The 13,306-nt window shown below is 43.4% G+C and overlaps 1 pseudogene; it reads left to right on the top strand.

Moving 5' to 3' along the window:
• Window positions 1-10,151: 10,151 nt before the first annotated feature.
• On the top strand, window positions 10,152-10,610 carry LOC117367781 (annotated as a pseudogene).
• Window positions 10,611-13,306: the final 2,696 nt, after the last annotated feature.

The raw sequence follows: 13,306 nt of genomic DNA, 5'->3' as shown, positions 1-13,306 counted from the left end.
CAAACTGGGGTCCAAAAAACTCTATGTAACAGAAAAAAACCAAGTTTGTCTCACAGATGCTCCCTCTAGTTCTAACACACAGTTTCTGCTTCAGATTTATTCATTGGCATTCCAAAATAACTGTTCCCCTCTGACTCGCTTGTGTTTACTACAGTTTCCAGAGCCTTCTTGACAGTATATACCACAGACTCTAACGAATTCCCCCCCAATTGTTAGAAAAGCTTTGAAATCTATCTCTTGGCAATTCTATAAGAATGGAACATTTTTTTTCATTCAAAGACCGTATTTTGTTCTCAGTTGTCCACTGCAAAAGCCCTGTTACAATTGAAGAGATTCTTAAGTCTATTGTTGCCAAACATAATCCATTGACGACTAAATGTAGCCAAGATGAACCTAACACATTGAGAGGCATTTTCAAAACATACGTCTAAGTCCAATTTGAACATATGGCGCTAGATGTCCAAAGTCGGCAGTAAGAAAATGCCTATTCCTTTGTCGTATGAAGTTATAATTTGCGGCACATTGTTACAGGTAAAGCCTGTGCTGGATAAATATAAAAGCCGTCTTTTTCTGATTTTGACAGCAATAGCCATTCAAATGATCACAAGAAATTGGAAATGTCATGATAGACTTAATTACACGTTCTGGTGGGCGAGTGTGTGCAATACATATAAATATGAAAGAATGAACGTGGAATGCTGGGGTTTGAGTAATACATTTAATAAAATATGGAGCCCATTGACTGCATTTGTTAACAAATAATAAGGATATTGTAATTGATGCTTTTCTTTCTTAGATTTCCTTACACATCCAGGGTGGGGGGGGAGGGGAGGGAGGGATATTTTGAAGGTTTAAATATATGAGTATATTTTTGTAATAAAATAGGATTTAAGGTATGAATAGTTGAATGATAGGGGGGGAAATGGTTGTTTTATTATAGTTTGTGTATTAAGGTGCATTTTATGTAAGCTTTTCATGTTATAATTTCTGTAATGCACTGCCATTATTTAAAATTCAATAAAGTTTTAATAAAAAAAAAGAAAATGCCTATTTTCAAAAGGGAAACCACCATATGTCTAGAAATAATTGGGGGGTGGGGGGAGGAATCCTCTTTCTGGACATCCAGCCATTCGGACACCCAGACTGCCAGGACATCTATCTTTACACCACATTTTCAACCAGTATTTTGTCCAAGTCCCAAACACCCAGAACAAGACCATTTGGACATGGGAGGGGCCAGTCCTGTAATGGACTGGCCACCCAGACATGGCAACAGAGCAGTGGGGCATCTTAGAGGGTACTGTTGTGAACTTCACATAAAGGGTGCCAGATAAACATGCCAAAATCCACTATACCCATCTCTCTACAACCCGAATAGACCATTATGGCTGCAGGTGGCACCTATATGGCAATAGAGTAGGATTTGGGTTTTTTTTTTTGGTGGGCTCACATTTTCCACCATGAATGTAGTGGTTCACTAGCCCACTCACAAGGCTACATAAGACACCTGTATGACGCTGTACAAGGCTTTCCTATACCAGCTGATGATGTTCTGGAGACAGGTAAGTATGTTTGTATGTTTGTGGGTGTAAGGGGGTCCGTGAGCACTGGGGGAGTGTGGGGGTGTCTTACCTTGATGCATGCAGTGGTCAACAGATCAGTTTGGACACCTTTTTAGGATGTCTATGTTTGGGATGTCTATGTTTTAGATTGTGAACCTGATTGTCTATAAAGAGTGGAGTCTCCTATCTGGTTACAACAAGGACCAGCAATGACCTTGCAAATAGTTATAATTATAAACAAACTGCACATGGTCACATTAACACATTCATTAATAGCATTCTATGCTTTCACATGCACTACGAGGCTTTAGAATCAGTATTCCATCACCAGCTCTCCAAAAATAAATCTTACCTCTCAAGGCCTCTCCAAATGAAAATAAAATCATTTTACTGTATATCAGGGCTTAATTTGTAGACAAAGCGGAAGTGAAACTGTGGCAAGGGGGTCAGATGGACAGGGGTAACTGGAGAAGGGAGGCTGGATTAAAGAGCAGGGTGGCAGTTCTTTGCTCTTTTTCAGACTCAGCCCCTCCTTCCTCTTCCCTGCAGGCTGCCTGGAAGGAAGGGGCTGGAGCAGTGCATCCCCACCGCCTTGGAGTCTGGAAAGAAGTGGCAGAACTGCAGCTGCATTCCAGGCTGTTTCCCCAGAAATTAAGCCCTGCTTTATATCGTACAATAGGATCCCAATGGATTCCATAAATCTATTATGGCCTCAGACCCACCACTCCACCGCTAATTAGAATCTTATAGCGGGAAGAATTACATGGCTTTTCATCATTGGCCACTTAATAATTTTCTTACAGCATAACTTTTACTCATCTTATTATTTGTATACGCTTTCAATAAATATTTTCAATAAATATCTCTTTTAGATATATGTTATAATGCTTTATATTTTTCCAAGCACTTAGCTTAACAAGTGTGACCCGGGAGAGGATGACCCGGCATGTTTCGCACTGTTGTGCTTTATCAAGGGTCCCCTGCAGCCACTGTTGTCATCCAACTCACAAAGTACTTGCTCTTTAAATATTTTGTGAGTTGGATGACAACAGCGGCAGCATTATAACATATATCTAAAAGAGTTATTTATTGAAAATATTTATTGAAAGCGTATGCAAATAATAAGATGAGTAAAAGTTTCGCTGTACAAAAATTATTAAGTGGCCAATAATGAAGAGACATGTAATTAGCAGTGGAGTGGTGGGTCTGAGGCCATGAGATAAAATTTTTAAAAGTTAAAAATAATATAAGTATATCCGGAACGTTTTTATGTAGTAGTATTAGCCATTCTGGAGCTATTTGAAATTGACATCAATATTTTGGAGCTATAAATCTATTATGGTCAGAAACATACATGTATATATGGAAAGGATGTCTAGGACACACATTTCTTTCTTTCCAGTGGCGTACCAAGGGGGGGCGGGTCCGCCCTGGGTGCACGCCCCAAGGGGGTGCACAGCTGGCCACCCTCCAGTGTTCTTCATAGGCCGGCAAACTGTAGCTCTTTAGCCACTTGAGTGCCACCGCCACCATCGGAAACAGACCGGCGCCGAGTTCTCCCTACTCTTCCCTGCGGGGCCAACCAACTCTCGCTGCCCGACGTCAATTCTAAAGTCGGAGAGGATGTTCTGGGCCAGCCAATTGCTGCCTGGCTAGCCCGGAACGTCCTCTCCTACGTTAGAATTGACGTCGGGCGGTGAGAGTTGGTCGGTCCCACGGGAAAGAGAAGCAGGGCGAGCTCGGCACCGGTCTGTTCCTGATGGCGGCAGTGACAGCCTATTCCCCAATGGCGGTGGCATGGGGAGGGGAGGGCAGGGAGAAAGAAAGAAAGGTGGGGGGACAGGGAGCCAGAAAGAAAGAAAGGGGGCAGGGTGAAACAAAGAAAAAGAAAAAAATGGGGCACGGAAAGAGAGAGAAAGAGAGAGAGAGAAAGACAGACATAGAGAAAGAAAGGGGGCATGGAGAGAGAAAGAAAGAAGGGGGCAGGGTGAAAGAAAGAAAGAAATGGGGCACAGAGAGAGAGAAAGACATACAGAAAGAAAGGGGGCATGGAGAGAGAAAGAAAGAAGGGACAGGGTGAAACAAAGAAAGAAAGAAAGAAATGGGGCACACAGAGAGAGAGAAAGAGACATACAGAAAGAAAGGGGGCATGGAGAGAGAGAAGAAGAAAGAAGGGGCCAGGGTGAAACAAAGAAAAACTTTGGGAGGGAATGAGTTCTTGAGGAGAGGAAGCATACAGGAGGCTGAAAGAAGGAAAGAAATATTGGATGCACAGTCAGAAGAATAAAGTGCAACCAGAGACTGATGAAATTAGCAAACAAAGGTAGGAGAAATGATTTTATTTTCAATTTAGTGATCTAAATGTGTCCGTTTTGAGAATTTATATATGCTGTCTATATTTTGCACTATGGCCCCCTTTTACTAAACTGCAATAGTGGTTTTTAGCGCAGGGAGCCTATGAGCGTCGAGAGCAGCGTGGGGCATTCAGCACAGCTCCCTGTGCTAAAAACCGCTATTGTGGTTTAGTAAAAAGGGAGGGGGTATATTTGTCTCTTTTTGTATAGTTGTTCCTGAGGTGACATTGCATAAAGTCATCTGCCTTGACTTCTTTGAAAACCCACGGAATATAAATGATAATTAACATTTTCTCTGTGTACAGTGTGCTTTGTGTTTTTAAAATTTTATTGTTGGTAGATCATTTTGACTTGGCCACAAAGCTAAAGGGGAAGGAGGGAGGGAAGCTGCTGAAAGACATCTAGTAATCCTTGCAGGCTTGACTGTGTGGGGAATTATTTTTGTAAAATCATGTTTTGTTATGTGACTGGCATTATTTAGACTTTAATTTCTATGAATGAATAGAATGAAAATGATATAAAATTACTTGCTTGTTTTTATGTGCATGCGCTAAAGGAAAGTGGAGAGAAAGTGGGCTGAGGACGCTGAAGGGAAATTGGGAAGAGAGAGTGGGGAGAAGACGCTGATTTATAAATTGACAATTGTACAGAATATTGTTTCTTTTTATACTTTAATATAATAAGTTCAATATAAAACAATTCAAGGCTTGTGTGGATGGAATCAGGTGGTTTGCGGGGATGGAGACCGAGCTGACTGGGAGGGGATGGAAACAAATTTTTTTCCCCCTGTCAATCTCTAGGCTCTGCCACGAATCGATTTTGACTACATGCGGGGTGTCAGTCGGGTTGATGTAGCCGTTGTAGCGCAAGCAGGCACGGGGTATGGCTCTCAAAAAAAATCTTAATCATTGTACTGCTGATTTTGGCTCTTTTGACTAATGAATTTGCCTACCACTACCCTAGGGCCTTTTAGCCGGGCGCTGCGCCCGGCTTATTTAGATGATTGCCCAGCTGCCATCTATCGCGAATCATGCTGCTGCTCAACATTTTTTTTTTTTTTAAATGACCCCCACCTCTCACCGGCTTGGCAATTTCCCACCTTAGCCCGTAGTGAACTCATGCTTCGGGGCTTTAAGGTGTGCATGCCAGCTTCCCTTCTCTTCCCTCCGAAACCGGAAGTTACGTTCCGGAGGAGAAGAGAAGTGGGCACGCACACGTTCGAGCCCCAGAGCATGAGTTCGCTAGAGCTAAGGTCAGCGATGGAGGGAAGCTAAGGGAGACAGGTCAGCGACGGAGGGAAGTTAAAACTTGTCTTGCTGCTCTTCCTTGCTTCGGGCCTTCCTAGCTGCCAGGTCCTGCCTACTTTCTGTTTCCGTGAAGGCAGGACCCGGAAACAAGGAAGGCCCGAAGCAAGGAAGAGCAGCAAGAGGTCAGCGATGGAGGGAAGCTTGCAACTCCGCTGATGGGAAGAGAAATGCTTCTGCTGCACCCAAGGGGGGAAGGGGGGAAGAGAGATGCTGTTGCTGCACCTGATGGGGAAGAGAGATGCTGCTGCTGCTGCACTCAATTGGGGAGGAGGAAAGAGAGAAGTGTTGCTACTGCACCCAATTGGGGAGAGAGAGGGGAGAAGGAACACCAGGGAAGGGAGTGGAAAGAGATGCCAAGACCATGGAAGTAAAGGAAAGGAAAGGAGCTACCAGACCATGGAGGGGTGGGGGAGAGATGTCAAGGGGGAGGGGGAGGCAGAGGAGGCAGATGCCAGACCAGGTGGAAGAAAGGAGAGAAAGGAAGGAGAAGAGATGCTAGATAATGGAGTGGGAGGGGGAGACGGAAGGAGAGGAGAGAGATGCCAGGGCATGGGGGAAGGAAGGGAAACTAAAGGAGACAAAATGCCAGACCAGAGGGAAAGAAAGGAGAGGAGGTGCCAGAGGGATAGATAGGAGGGAGATGCCAGGGCATGGGGGAGAGAAGGGAAGGAGACAGAGATGCCAGACCATGGGGTGGAGTGGGAAGGAAGGAAGGAAAGGAGAAGAGAGAAATGCCAGAGCATAGGGGATGGGGTGAAGCCAAAATGAATCATGTACAAAGGAGAGAAAGGGCACAGGATATACAGTTTATTGAAGGGACATAGAAAGAGGGAAGATGCCATATGGAACAGAGAGAGGGTGGACAGTGGATGCAATGAGCAGAGAGAGGGTGGACAGTAAATGGAAGGGGTAGAGAGAGAGGGCATAAGCTGGGTGGAAGGGGCAAAGAGAGGGCAGATGTTGCATGGAACAGAGAGAGGACAAACACTGTTTAGAAAGAAGAGAGCAAAGAGAAGAAGATTAAATCAGAACCAACAAAAAGTAGAAATATTTTTTGTTGCTTTACTTAGAATCAAGTAGTATTGTAACTGTATTGATAAAATTTTATAAATAGGAAATGGAAATAAGGCAAATTTTTGGACTAAACCCTTTTCCTCAGGTCAGGACAGGATACCATAACAGTACTGTTCTGAAGAAAGATTTGGCCTCTGAAAGCTAATTGAAAAATGGATTAGTCCAATAAAATGGTATTTTCTTATTTCTCATTATTTGTTTTATTTTTATTTGTTAATTTGTAAAGTGGTGATTGTTATGTATCAGTTTTTTCAAATTTACATCTACTGTCTTTATATTTTGCACAGTATTAGAGGACATGCGTTACTGTTTTTGTGGTGTTGTGGTGTTGCATTGTATGCAGAGTCTGGTTTCTTGGCGGTTCAGTTTAACTTTTGTCTACATATTTCTATTTTTAGTTTGTGATTATTCCATATAGGGTGAGGGTGTATCTCTGTTCTGTGTGTATGACAAGGACATAGTTTTCAGTTGGCATTGACTGCAGGATCAATTGACTGTGCGGGATCTGGCTTGTTTAGTTTTACAATGTATGTGTTGGTGTTCTAGTGCTCACTGCTGTGTTTAAGATGCTGCCTTTTCCTAGATACACTCTTGTTGTGCGATATGTGGATTGTTACTAAAAATCATATTTTTCATATAGATGGGGTGGTGTCAAAAAATGATGGGCCTCGGGTGTCACATATGCTAGGTAAGCCACTGTTTCTGTTTATTTGATATTCTGCATTTTCCCAGGGAGAGGTTCAAGGCAAGGCAGATTACATTTTAAAGTAAAATATACATAAAGACACACTGAACATCTAATTGGGCGACTTTCATGTACCCTGTTTTGAGCATTTGATTCATCTGCATGTCCTGCAAACGTTTCATGTATTTTAGCATCCAGCAGACGTTTTAATTTTAGAAGTTTGTATTTCCAGCATTGGAGTGACACCTAGTGGACCCATAATCACACCCCTGAGGCAGGCCTCCATCTGGAGGCCGAAACACGGACCGTGTCGGGTCATCCACTGGATCCTTCTACAATAAGGACATTCTTCTTATAGATTATTTATTATATAGTACTCCCCCGAAAGGCAAGGGAGGCAGGAGAGGGCAGCTGGATCACCAGCGGGTGAAGAAAATCACTCGCAGTCTGCTCTGACCGCCTCTTCCTGTAGTAAAGTCAGGCTACACCAATCAGGAGCTGCTTTGACACGCAGCTCCTGATTGGTTTAGCCCAACTTTAATACAGGAACAGGCGGTTGGAGCAGACTGTGAATGAGCGAGGCCGCGATTCACGAACCGCAAATTCATGGAGGAACACTGTATATGGTTTTACAAAGGCCCGGCTTCTAAAAATGGCCACCGATTGTGTGTCAATCATGCATTGCCACCATTTATAGAATTGTGGCTGTTTTTAAGCAAGGTATCTTAAATGCAGACCAGTATTTTACAGGTATTCATATAAGGTACCTGTTTTGCGCCTATGGAAGTGCCTAGGGTCACCTAAGGATGCCTAAGGCCGCTTCTGGCATAAATTATGCCCAAGCTGCCGTCAGGCATCCTTAGAAGGGCCTAGGTGCTTCCATAGGCGCTGTTCGCCGCATCAGTGTTTTTAAACAATGTGCATCCCGATTGGTCAAGATGGCAGTAGGCCACCTAACTTTGAAATGCCGTTACTAGAATCCGGGCCAAATTGTATAAATAAAAATGTCTGCAAAGTGCAGCTCCCAAAACTTTTTGTCTGTCCACTAGGCAACAAGAATGGTACATGAAGGAGACCTCTCTAATGAGTATAGCTAGATTGAGTAGTATCTTATAGATTTTGAAATCTAGATCCTTTGCAGAGCACAAATGAGAGACTTTTCCACAGTTGCACTGGAAAATCTCTGTGGTTTGTGAGATGAAATCAAGCTACATATACTTATCAAAATAAATATGAGGCAGAGAAATGTAATTCTGTATAAGCAAACAAATGCACAACACTGGCTAGCATTAGTGGGCTTGGATCTTTTAATTGTTTCCTCTAAATTGCTAGGTATTTGACAAAATCCTTAATTGTGCTTTATGAAGGAGGGCCAACTTTCACCAGCCTAGGGTTATCTAACCATCTTTCGGAATTTTCAAAGGGCCACCAACAATTTTAAGATGGCGTGGCAACAGTAATAAGCATTTACCCTGAAGCAATGAGAAACACACTCTTCATAGAATAAATATATGAATAGCCTGAAGCATACACTATATCCCATTATATCTGTTACCTGAAGATACTCTCAAATTTTAAGCAGCAGCTAGGGTTTTCTGCTAGTCTATTTCTTGTGCATCACGTTTACAGTATTTAAGGTATCCCATGTGTCAGGTCATCATCCTTTGAGTATTTACAGCAGGGTTGTCCAACATCGTTCCTCAAGGGTCGCAATCCAGTTGGGTTTTCAGGATTTCCCCGATGAATTTGCGTGAGATCTATTTGCATGCACGGCTTCCATTCTAGGTACGCCAAATAGATCTCATGCATACTTATGTTTAGAAGAAAATTTTACACATTTTTTTTACGCAAGCCTTTGGGACAGATGCTTCTGAGAGGATAATTAAACATTAGTCAGTTTTGCAGAAGGGTTTTGTAGGAGGCAGAGTATCATGGATTGTAATTGTCTTTTTGTGTACGATATAAGGCTTTTATTTTTACTTTTATTATTATTGTGAGTTTATGATTGCACACTGTGTTGTACTACCATATATTAATTTTTCAATAAACATAAACATGCTAACTCATGTGGTTCAAACTGCAACAAACCTACTGTGGAAAGGCAATGCAACAAATATTGCACCAGGCCCTTGAGCATAAACACCTCCTGCTGGGGAAATGCAGCAAATCACACAGCTGTTGCCACAATCTAACCCACAAAATGGAGCGTCTTCATGGCATGCTATTTAGCTGTGTGGCAGCAGTGGTGGGCAATGTAGGTAGAAGAAGAGTCCAATCGTGGTCCTCCTCATGGTGATGGCATCCTGGGAGGGCGGGGAGCATTACACTTTGCAGGCTCCTAATAGGCATCCTGTAGGCACTTAAATATACATAGGCACTCCTTTATAAAATTAACCTCCATGTAGAGTTACCAGATTTCACTTTAGTAAAATCCAGACCCCCCTAGACCTGCGCCCAGGCCTGCCCAGTTCCACCCATTCTCACCCCGTTAAGCCCCCGTCCCTGCCCCCGCTCCTGCTGCCTGCTCTCGTCGAGCAGGAGGACATCCACACATGCGTGGAGGTCCTACTGCCCAAAGGCGATTTTGAGGAAGCTTTTCAAAATCCGGACAAAGTGCTGGGTTTTGAAAAGCCATCCTGACCCCTAGACGGGTTCTCGAAAAGAAGGACATGTCCAGGGAAATCCGGACGTATGGTAACCCTACCTCCATGTGACTTGCAACATCTGGGCCCAGTTGTGTTCTGAGACATGGCTGAGACTTACAATACACTGGGTAAAAAAAGAGAGGGAGTATAGCAGCTACCAGAACAAAGGGGTTGCAGGAGGGTCTCTCTTTCCTTTAAAGAGTTAAGCTTTTGGGGGGCTGATACCCTAACAAGTTAAATGTGCTTTTTGAGGGGGGAGAGGAAAAGCTATATGTCTGAGTTGAAATAAGGGGGATCTTTACCATCTGACTAAAACCTGGCTCCAGCGCGTGCTCCACATGGGAACCTTGTGGCTGTATCAGAAGGCTGTGAGACCTGTTCCCTGAGTGACGTTGTCGATTAGAGGCTAGTATGTTGTATAAATGGTGGGCGGCGACTGATGGCATGGCCAAAGGAGTGCAATGGTTCTTTGGAAACTCCTTCAGAAATGAAATCGGAGAGAGGGTGACTGGATCTGGGGAAAGATGGCCGAAATGGAGCCTAGGGATAGGGAGCACAACTATGACAGTGTATCAAAAATGCTGCGAGACCTGAACAAGGATCTAGAGAAAATGCTTGAAGAAATTGAGCAAATATCAGATCTGTGAGATAAGGCTGCTAGCAAGAGTTGCTCCGTGGAGCTGAAGATGTCTCATCCACCGTTTTCTCTTGGCCATGCTGGCGGTGCAGGTGACCAGGATGGCCTACGACGTGGTGGTGATGCGGCCAACCCAGCCCTGGCAGACTCCATGAGGAGGTTGGAAGAGGCCTTCCTCAAGTGCAAAGAAGAGGTGGAGAAGAACTGGCAGGACATCCTGAAAGAAACAGCCTGTCTCCCCTCCCCCATTCCTGCCAAAGTTTTCTTTTGTCACTCAGTTATCGGAAACTTTGAGAGTGCTATCATTAACTCACCTTTGGAATATGAAGGGTGCTTGCCTGAGTAAATTAGCATCCTCATTGGCTTATATGTACCAAAATATGAACAACAGCATTAAAATTATTTCAGTTAAGTCAAAAAAAAAAAAGAAAAGAAATGAAAACAGAGTGCTTGGATTTTGTGATGATCAGCTTCTGTCTGTGAACTTCAAATATCCTTAATATGGTTAAATGCAATCGGCAGCTGCTCTGTCCTCTGTTACTGGCCTTATGGGTGGCTTTCTCACCGTGGGAGGGAAGGAGGACATATATGTAGTTGTGGTTCTCTGTCCTGAAGAATAAATGGATGACTCACTGAGTTTCATACCCCATCTACCATCTTATTTGTCTACCAATTTTCCAGCCAAGCCTCTAGTTCCTTAATGTCATAAGCAGCAAGCAAGGATGGGGTTGTTAAGAGGGAATGAGAAATATGCCCTATTTTTTTTAGATAGGAGAGATTTAAGCAATAAGCCATTAAGGGGGTATTTATTAATGTACAGTAAAAATTGGGCTTTTACCACACCTTAATTACCTACAGGCGTGACTAACCTGCAATATCTCTGTAGTTATCATGCTTTAGTTATTCCCATGGTACATAAATAATGCAGCGAGTGAACAACCTCATGAGGAGAGTCATTCATACTGCCCAGGAGCATCAAGCAGCTAAGCAATGGCCCATTGCTCCCGGGTCACATCTTTAAAAGGCCAGCTAATCTGATGCAAAGGTCCTCTTCCTCCCAATGTCCCCCTCATCACTCGCCCTTCCTAATGCCTTCATCATAACCTACCCACAAACCACTCTTTTCTAAAGAAGATCCCCCATCCATGCAAAGGCTGTAACACACCTGAATAACCACTGCCACCCTTAGTGTTATATGAGAGGTTGTAATAGCTGAAGTGGGTGTCCACTCCCACTTTTAACTAGCGCCTAGCCAATCCTTAGTTCAGGAGTCTGACCTGGCCAAAGATGGAACCTCTGAGGCCAATGAACTTCCTTGGAGGTGTTGTCTGCTTTGACATACTGTCTCCCCCAAACATAGGCAGCAGAACACTGTTTGGTTTGGAGGGGCCAGGAGTTCCGCCCTAACCCCAGCAGAATCATACGGTATGGCCCGTCACCAGCTCCCGATTCCACCTCCTATCTCCTCCCAGCAATGGACTTAAAATTTTTGGGGAAGCCGCCGCACAGTGTCAACAAAGAGACCTCTCCCCGGAACTAGAATGAAGGGTTCTGGAGTAGGCCTGCTCATTGATGCTGAGTGGTGGCTGCCCAGAAGATATAAAGTACAACACCAGGAAACGAGTGGAAGGCCGGGTACCAACCATCGACCGCCAATTTATGGGGAGGCAATGGACTATTTGACCTCCCCTGTTCCGACACCTATATCCCCAAACCTGACCCAAGGAGGTATGCAATTTGGTGCTCTAGCAACCGATTACTAGGATGCTTACGACAGCTTCCAGCGGTTTAGCACACCTTTACCAATTTTCCGGCTTCCAGGCTCCTTCGTATACTACCTTGTTAAACTAGGGGATAATTCTGTATGGTCTGCCTAAACTTAAGCACCTACATCAGCACACCTAACTTTATTAATAGGCTTAATCAGCGCCCAAAATTAGCACTTAACACCCTCATAATTGAAGTTAATTGGAATTAATTGACAGATGTCTAACTTGGTAGGTGTTGCGCAGTGGTTAGAGCTATAGCCTCAGCACCCTGAGGTTGTGGGTTCAAATCCCACACTGCTCCGTGTGACCTTGGGCAAGTCACTTAAACCCCCAGGTACATTAGGTGCGAGTCGACTAGGACAGATAGGGAAAAATGCTTAAGTGCCTGGCTGTAAACCATTTAGGACAAGGCGCCTAACTTTATTTAGGTCTTTTATATACCACTTATAGCCTAAGCGCCTACCTAAAAGTAGGCATAGTTAAGTTGAAAAGGCGACGGCAAAAGCTAGAAGGGCGCTAGGGTGCTTAGGGAGAGGTATGGCCAGTAGGAAAAATGAGGTATTGATGCCCCTGTATAACATAACATAAAATCAACTTATACACTGCATAACCGTGAGGATCAATGCAGTTTACAAAAGATTATCCTATAATCACAAATGAAAATCTTAGAGAAATTAGTTACCCAAGAATCTAAAAAACAAATAAGACCTCATGTAGAATATTGTGTACAATACTGGAGCCTACACCTTCAAAAAGATATAAGTTACTACAACGGTGCGTGGTCTTCATCATAAGGCGTATGGGGACAGACTTGAAGATCTCAATCTGTACACTTTGGAGGAAAGGTGGAAGAGGGGAGATATGATAGAGACGTTTAAATATCTACATGGCATAAAAACGCATGAGTCGAGTCTATTTAATTTGAAAGGAAGCTCTGGAATGAGAGGGCATAGGATGACGTTAAGGAAATACAGTAAAACCTTGATTTACAAGCATAATTCGTTTCAAAAACATGCTTTTAATCCAAAACACTTGTATATCAAAGCGAATTTCCCTATAGGAAATAATGGAAACTCAGACGATTCGTTCCACAACCCAAAAACTTTAATACAAAATGCTATAAGTACTTGTATTGCAAGGCCTTGCATGTATATCAAGTTAAAATTTATTAAAATGTTTTGCTTGTCTTGCAAAACACTTGCATACCAAGGTTTTACTGTACTTTTTTTTACAGAAAGGGTGGTAGATACGTGGAACAGTCTCCCAGAAGAGG

Source organism: Geotrypetes seraphini, chromosome 1, assembly GCF_902459505.1.
Source record: "Geotrypetes seraphini chromosome 1, aGeoSer1.1, whole genome shotgun sequence".
In the NCBI taxonomy this organism is placed as follows: Eukaryota; Metazoa; Chordata; class Amphibia; order Gymnophiona; family Dermophiidae; genus Geotrypetes; species Geotrypetes seraphini.
Note: the sequence above shows the minus strand (reverse complement) of the source record. Positions and strands in the feature narration are given on the sequence as shown.